The following is a 9,207-nucleotide window of genomic DNA, read 5'->3' as shown; positions in this document are numbered from 1 at the left end:
TATCTATATATTTTCTAAATTTAACTAATATTGTACTGGAAAGCATTGGGCTCTGAAGGTGAAGATGTGAATCTGACTGTCTGATGTTAGTTGTTCTCTCTCAGTATCAACTTCTTCAACTATTCAAAACATCAAATTAGTATCTATTCTGCAAACTTATTGTGAGTGACTAATGAACAATAATATACGTTAAAGAGCCTATTTCAGTGCCAGGTCTGTTGGCTGTGAATAAGAAAGATTGATTATATTCAAATCAATGGAGATAGAGCATTACACTTTCTTTAAATTGTCGCATTACTTTTTTGACATTGTAAAAAGCAAAAGATAATTTCATGCATGTAGTCATTTCTTTAAAAAATATTTTTAGGGATGTAGATAATATGCCTGGTGCCATATTGGCCTCTATGAATACAGAGATTAAAGAACTGTTTTCAAGTTGCCTATGATCAAATAGAGACATGAAAATGACGGATAATAAAAAATAGCATGAAATATGCAAGGTAAAGGAAATCTGCAAAAAGAATCCCTAATCATAAAAGATAGAAATGATCCTAAATCTAACCAAGATTGGTTAAATGGAGTCCTTCTTTGGCAACTGAGTAAGTTTTTGTTTTTGTTTTTTTCACTTTTGGACAAATCACCTTGCTCTAGTACAGGACTCAGATTTTGAGCATGGTATTGAAATACACACAAGACTTGGGAATGACAACTGAAATTTAGGTCTGTGTTCATCTTCAACACATCTGTGAAACTTAGTTCTCCATCTTGCAAAATAGGTATCTTTATAAATATAGTATGTGTGTATTAAACAAAAGAATTTTTCACTTACGTAACTTTGTAAAGTAACTAACCAAATAGTTATACTTGATAGGCCAATAGTAATTTTTGAGTTTTGCAATTATGGAAAGGACAAGAAAAATCTGGAAAGCAATTATTTACCTGAACTCAATGATCACCATAGATCAATGGTCATCACAGAATTATTTAGTGCCTGCTTCTTACTCTTGGGTCCAGTGGTGTTTCACACAAAGAGTGCTAAATCCAGGTGTACATATTAACAATCCACAGCAGACATAGCTCACTGACTGTAGTCCTTTCTCCTACTGAGATAAAGTCTCAAGATGCTCTTTTTTAACTTTTGTTCCAGAAAGTCACTATCAACTATCAGAATTGTCTCTCAAATTGAAATTTGTTAGTTCAGATTCATAAATGGGCTCTGGTAAACAGTTTCTCTGGCATGACTTCTGATGCCTTTTTTCCATCATTAATTGCTGCCTGGAATGTTACAAGCAGCTATAGGAAATTTAAAAAAAATAGGAAGGCTTCCCACATACATTCCCAAAGCACTTAGAAGTTGGTATAATTAAATTCATACTATGACCAAAGCACTTAGTGTCTGCAAATGTCCTTTAGCTGCTAAGCTTTATCCACAGGCTTCCTTAGTTCTCTGGGTGTTTTATGATGACTGTCTACTACCAGAAGGCACCTGCTCATGTCTCTCTGATATATAGGAGTGGAAATCACTTTTAATACCATAGTCATGGGGACAATAAATATATACAATTTCCATATTGACTTTGTGTATGTACATGAAATGTGTACGCACACACACATATAGATAGATAGATGTACATGTTGTTCTGTTACTTTTATTTGTAGGTATTTTATATTGTTGATACTCTTATGATTTCATTTTTATTTCAGTTTCCATTATTCATGGCTAGTGTATTAGTTGGCTCAGACTATCATAAAACGATAACAAATACTGGGTGGCTTAAATAATAGAAATTTATTTTCTCACAGTTCTGGAGGGTGATAGTCCAAGATAAAGGTACAGGGTTAGTATCTTGTGAGGTCTTTTCTTCTTCCTTTAAAGTTATCCACCTCTTATGGTGTCCTAACATGGCCTTTCTTCTGTGCACTTGTTGGGGCAGGGAATGAAAGGGATATCTCTTCAGTATATCTTTCTCCTCTTTAAGTACACCAGTCCTATTGGATTGGGGCCCAACCTTATGAGCTCATTTAAAATGTATTGCCCCCTAACTTCCATATCTTCAAATGCATTTGCATAGAAGGTTAGGGCCTCAACATATAATTTTGGGGGAGACACAATGCAAACTATAACAGCTATTATATATAAATACAATTGTTTTAATATATTGATTTGAATCATGAAGGCTTGTTAAATACATAGCAATTTGGGTGACATTTTTGTAGATTACTTAGGATCTTCCTACTGTTAGTAGGAAGTAGAGAGATTTACTTATTTCTATTCAGTCTCTTATCTGGTCTTCTTGCATTAGTTGTACTCCAATATGATGTTGAAGTGATATAAGTCATATCCTTATCTTGTTCCTAAACTTAAGGAGAAAGGTTTCAGTCTTTTGCCACAAAGTGTAATGTTGGCAATAGATTTTTCATAGTTATACTTAATCAGATTGAAGAAAATCCCTTCTATTATTAGTTTGCTGAGAGTTTTCATAATAAATGGGTTTTTCATCTTAACAGATACTTCTTTTTGTGGTGCTGGAGCTCAAACCCAGGTTCTTCCACATGCAAGGCAAATGATCTACCACTGAGCTCCATACCCAGTTCTAACAAATATTTTAAATGTATAGTCTGAGATGATCATAACAGTTTTCATTTTACTCCATTAATAAGGTAAATTCAATTGATATTTTAGTGTTAACACAATTTGCATCCCTGTGATTAGTTCTACATATTTATGTCATAATGTCTTCTTTATATATTACTAGAATACACTTAGTAAAATTCTATTAAAGATAATGCTTATGAGGGTTATTTGTCTTTAGTTTCACTTTCTTATAATGTCTGTTTTATGCATCTTGATAATGTTGTTCTGTAACATGAATTGGGAAGCGTCTTATCTCTGATTTTTCTAGAAGAGTTTCGGAGCAATTGATCAATTGATACTATTTCTTTCTTAAATGGCTTACTGTATTCATGAGTGAAGCCAGGAAGGCCTGGAGTTTTGTGTGGAGGTTATTAACTACAACTATAGTTTCCTTAATAGATGGCTATTCAAGATATCTATTGCTCCTTGAAGGATCTTTGTTAGCTGTATCTTATATTTTTCCATTACATCTAAATTGTCTGATTTATTACCAAAATGTTCATAATATACACTCTTGTTTTAAGCATCTCTAAGCCCTGTACAGATGTTCTTTCATTTCCGATATTGGCCATTATTTATACTCTCTTTCATGTCTAACCAATTAATGTTTTATCAGGTTTGTCGAATGATCATAGAAACAGTTTTATTTCTTTTTATCTTCTGTTTTCATTTTCATTTGTTTTGTTCAACTTTATAATTTCCTGCTTCTACTTAATTTTAACTTAACTTGACCTTTGCTTTTGTATTTTAAGGTAAAAAATTACACAACAGCTTTGAGAGATTTCTTTTTTCCTAATAAAACCATTCAGTGTTTTACGTTTTCCTCTAAGTACAACTTCAGCTTCATATCACATATTTTGATGCAGTGTTTTAAACATATCTTCTAATTTTCCTTGTGCTTTCTTTTTTTAAAGTTATGTATTATTTATGAGTGGTTGTTTAAATATTTGACGAACCTTTCAGTATTGTTCTGCTATTGATTTCTAGTTTAATTCTATTTTGGTTCCAAATTGGAGATTTCAGTCTAATGTCCTTTACTGTTGATTCTTGGATCATTGCAGTGGTATCTGTGTGACAGAGGAGGCTGTTCACTATATGGCAGAGAGGAAGCAGAGATAGGGAGGAAGAAAGGGATTAGGGGCAAGAAACCTCAAGGATCCACCCTCAGTAACCTACTTCCTCCAGCTGGGCTCCACCTCCTGAAGTTTCTGTTCACTTCCCAAAATAGCACCACTAGCTGGGGACTGGGCTTTAACAAACAAGCCTTTGGAGGATATTCTACATTCAAATCATAATATTCTGCTCCTGAATTCCAAAATCTTATGGCTATCTTATATTGCAAAATGTATTCAGTCTACCTCCAGGATTTCTCAGAGTCCCAAAAATTCAAACATTATTCAAGAATCTATGTCCAAAGTCTCTTCTGAGACTAAAGGCAAACTCTTAGCTATGAACCTCTGTAAAATCAAAATGGAAAATTATATGCTTCCAAAATATAATGGCACATACTAAACTTTCCCACTCTAAAAGGGAGGAATAGGAGTGTAGCAATGATGGATCAGCTGAAAACCCAGAAAGGAAAACATTCAGTCCTATAGCTCCATGTCAAGCATCTTAGACATGCTGTGTAATAATGTGAGTTCTGATAGTCTTGAGCAGTCCTGTCCCATTGCCTTGCTGTTCACAGCCCATATGGCCTCTGATGTGGGCTGGCTTCACTCATTTCCTGCGGTGCTCTTTGGCAGACATTGCACTCCTGACATCTCCAACATCTGAGGTCAGTTTAGGCTTTGCCTGCACAGCTTTATGGATCACCTTCTTTACAGCTGCATTGAAACATAGGAAAAACAAAGAAAAAAAATATTTTTTCTTATGAATATATTTAATGTGTTAAACAGATTCTGGCAATTTCCTGATGGCTCCAAAAGAAGCCTGAGCTGAGATTTTTTCTTTTTAATTGATCGTTCTGACCTTTCCCTGCCCCCACCCAAAAAAAGGTGGGTTATTTTTGTTTGATATGTTAGCTGTTTAGAATGCAGAATTTTTTATTAGTAAATCTTGTGGAGAAGTAAATTTTGCACAAGAATCTTGGCTGCAGTAACTTTTTATGTTATTCCTTGCCAAAGTGCATCCTGTATGAGGATATTACAACTCTATTTCCAAACGTACCTTTCTTAACTGCTGTTCTATAAGCAAACACATGTTCTATTAAGCTCTAGAGTTCTTAAAAGCTCCCCCACTTCTATTTAGCTCATTTATGTGGAAACATTAAAAAGCGGGTTTTTTTCTGTGACATGACTTGGTGTTTGGGGGAAAGAGGTCTGTGAAAAAAACTAATAAAATACATTTTTTTGGCTGGTATCTGGAATTTTAAGTGAGAGGACACAATCCAAACAATCCACTGAAAGTCTAAAATAGATAATATTACCAAAGTTGATAGTCTGAAAAACACATTTCCTGAGAATTTTCAGAATCCTTTTCTTAATAATTTACTCACTCGCAATGGTGTAGGTAGACATTAGCATTAAGTTATTTCTTAATTTTTACAATAATATTTAATGAATTTATACAGTGAAGTAAATAACTCCTTTGGATTTGTAATCAGTACATCACCATAAAAGACATTCCCAAATGCCTAAACAAGAAAACAAAAACGGAAGGAAACAGGAAAATCTCTTACCACTCTGTTGTTCTATAAATTTGTATTTATTGTTAGCTCAGCTGTATTTTTGTCAAGTTGTAAAGACTTGACAAAAATGGGAACTTGTATTCATTTTTTCTATACATTTGTTAAAATATGTTTTGTATATGTAGTAGACACATATATACTCCCATCCAAATTGCGCTTGATCCTGTAGAAAACGTTTACATCACTGTTTTCAAAGTTAGGTTTATTTAATTTTTTGTCTAGATTCACCTGTCTGCTTCTTTTGTTAGATTTTACAAACCTGAGTGGGAAATTCTTGACATTCCCACACTGTGCCATATAGCACATCATAATATTGTGCAGGTTTGTTTTATCTACTAATCAGAAACTTTGATAGTATGATGCTCTTGTCAACATGAGTAAATTATAAAATATACTTGAAATCAGTGTTTCCTTTGTGGAACTGGTGTTTTTTACTTGATATACATTATTTTGATGAAACAAATAAGGAATTTGGGAAAGAGGAAGAAAAAATCATTTGGTGACAAGTACCGTAGTAAGAATAATTTCTGGTTTAAATTTTATTTGCTAATCTTTTCAGTTTAAATATAATTGTTAAATAAAAACCGTAACTTTTCAGATTCTTTCTATCAGGCAATTGCTTACAAATTAACATGCAATTTCAGTGCACAAATCTGATCAAAATGCATAAATTAATCATAGGTACATTCTTCTGGAGGTATATTATCCATAGTAGCCACAAGATACTTGTGTTAATTTGAATTTAAATTTAAATCAACTAAAATGGGATGGAATTAAAGATTCAGTTTCCCTGTCAGCCATTTGTTAAGTGCTCACTAGATGCTTTTGGTTTGGCTTCTTTATTGCACAGCAGAGATACGAATATTTCCGTCATTATAGAAAGCACTATTTATTGAACAACACTCTTCCATCCAGAGAATGACTCAATCATTGACTAGGCCCCTTTTTTTTTTTTTTTAATAATGCCTAATTATGCTGCTGAAAGAGCATGTTACCTTCCCCTTTGCTTTATTGCTTTATTTCCAAGTTTTGGACTCTTTCTGTGAGCAAAGGGATACTACAGCTCTCTTTTTCTACCTTGTTCCCTCATCCCACATCCCTTTCTTGGTTTTGTTTGGCTTTCAAGAGAAAAGGATCTGAGAACAAAGGTTTACCTTCAGTTCCTGAAAGGTATTACTTACAGGTTTTAGTTGCACAATTGGTTTGAATGAATTATGTTGGACAAAGGCCAAATGTAAGAGAAGGATTATGTTGTCAAAGTCTGGGCGTGCGCATGGATTTGGAACCCGCAATTGTTATGTCATGGAATGTTACTAGTCTCCTAGGACAAGTTCCCTGAAAACCAGAACTGGTAGAGCGACTGTCCGCGACACTGCTTCAGGAGAACTACCTTGCTGAATTGCTGATATGTACAGATACAAGGGTAAGCCAGGGCCCTGATGCTCCCCACCCAGGACGGACCCGGCCACCACCCACCGGCCCCTCATACCCCTCCCTGGTCCAGCTCCTCCAGCCCAACCACCTCTCACTCCCTGCCCCTCTTCTAGCCCACAGGAGACCTTGATACTGCCATTCTGGGGATTTCATGCCAGGGTTCCTGGAAGCACCTGGAAGACGGTACCGGCTCAAGCAGGGTATGCTCACCCCTTGCGGGATCAGTCACCCCCACAGAGCCATGTTCTCTGCGGGAAACTGCAGGATGGTCTGCAACCCAGCAACCAAGCAGATTTGCCCCAGCAGTAACAACCAAAGGCCACCTCGAGTGCCATGTCAGATGGTCGGCTGGACACTGGCCTCCAGGCAAACAAATGCCCAGGAGCCAAGCGTAAAGGAAACCACAGTGAGTCCCCTGAAAGGCTCGAATAAAGGGATAGTGCAGAAAGGAGGAGCAGGGCAGATGACCAACTCCACGCTGGCCTGCCCAGCAAGAAATGCCCCGCAACCAGGTGCAGAGGACACCACTCTCAAAGAGACAATGCAAAGTAGGGTGGAGGAAGAGTCCCAAATACTTAGAGATGGCCAGAAAAGCAAGAGAAAGGGCCATGAGAGTAGTGGGAGCAGCCCATCAACAACTGAACCCCTCCCGGCTGATGGGTCTTCCGCTAGTCTTGTACAGAAACCTGTACCCCTGAAGAGAAGTCTCGCGTCTGAGACCTCTGATGACCCCTTAAGTAAGCGGGCACGCACGTGTTCTAGGTGCTCCCCGCCAAGCAAGGTCACGTGTGGCATCCCAGTGCCCAAGCGCAATGCAATCACAAGTTCCTACAGCTCCACTGGAGGCATCTCCCAGCTGTGGAAGAGGAGGGGACACACCTCACCCCTCTTCTCTGGACCAGCTTCCTCTCACTGCCAGCAGCCAGAGTCCCATGGAGAAAGGGCTACAGATGACACCACAAGGAAGGAACACAAGTCTTCCATGTCACTACCCACACCTGGCAGCTCTGGGAGCAGGAAACGCAAGCGGCGTGGGGACCCACTGACCTGCCCTTTACCTCCCCTGCTTGCCTATCCTATCACTCCTGAAGTCCATAGAGAGAAGAAGGCCAGATTTGAGTGGTTTAGCAAGGCTCTGGAGGACAAGACTCTTGTGGCCTCTAACTGTGTCACTAAGGAGCCTTGCCTCACTTTCACAATGCCTGCAGCAGGGCCAGCTTCCTTGTCATCCTCGCTCCCCACACCTGCACAAGGCCCAGGTGCTACCCCGCTGCTGGCCAGTCCGAAGACCGTGGAGATCCCTGACTGCACACCGTCCTTACCAGGACCTGCTGATGTAGTTAGCACTACAACCCCTGCACCAGGCCCAGGTGCTAGCCCACTGCTGGTCAGCCCAAAGACCATGCCGAACCCTGACTGTGCACTATCGTTACCAGGACCTGATGATGTAGTTAATACTGCAACCCCTGCACCTGCCAAGCCACCCAGCCACACATTGACCCTGCCTGCAGCAGGGCCAGCTTCCTTGCCAGCCTCCCTCCCCACCCCTGCCCCAGACCCAAGTGCTAGCCCACTTCTGGCCAGTCCGAAGACCGTGGAGATACCTCACTGCACACCATCCTTACCAGGACCGGCTGATGTAGTTAATACTGCAACCCCTGCACCTGCCAAGCCACCCAGCCACACATCGACCCTGCCTGCAGCAGGCCCAGCTTCCTTGCCAGCCTCCCTCCCCACTCCTGCCCCAGACCCAGGTGCTAGCCCACTTCTGGCCAGTCCGAAGACCGTGGAGATCCCTGACTGCACACCATCCTTACCAGGACCGGCTGATGTAGTTAGCACTACAACCCCTGCACCAGGCCCAGGTGCTACTCCAGTGCTGGCCAGCCCAAAGACCATGCTGAACCCTGACTGCACACCATCCTTACAAGGACCTGCCGATGGAGTTAGCACTGGAACTCCTGCACCTGCCAAGCGACCCGGCCACAGATTGACCCTGACCGCAGAAAGGCCAGTTTCCTTGCCAGCCTCCATCCCCACCTCAGGCCTAAGCACTATCCCACTGGTTGGACACTTGAAAAAGGTGCAGAATCTACAGGCCCCACCATCCTTTCCAGTGGCGGTTGGTGTGGTTACTACTGTAGCTCCCGCACCTCCAAAGGCAACTGGTCTTCCAGCTGTTCTTAGTCCGTCACATTCAGTGACCTTTGCAGGAACATCTTCAGCAGCTTCTGTGGGGAGGGAACCTACTTCCTCCCCAGTTGTACCTATGGATACATCATCCCCTCCACCCCTTCAAGCTTCAGTTTCAGTCAAATTACAAGGCCCCCCTATATTTTCAGCAACTTCTGTGGGGAGGGCACCTACTTTATCCCCAGTTGTACCCATGGATACGTCATCCCCTCCATGCCCTCAAGTTGCAGTATCATCCAAACTACAAGGTCTCCTC

The sequence above is a fragment of the Castor canadensis genome, chromosome 7 (assembly GCF_047511655.1).
Source record: "Castor canadensis chromosome 7, mCasCan1.hap1v2, whole genome shotgun sequence".
In the NCBI taxonomy this organism is placed as follows: domain Eukaryota; kingdom Metazoa; phylum Chordata; class Mammalia; order Rodentia; family Castoridae; genus Castor; species Castor canadensis.
This window is presented reverse-complemented; position numbering follows the sequence as displayed.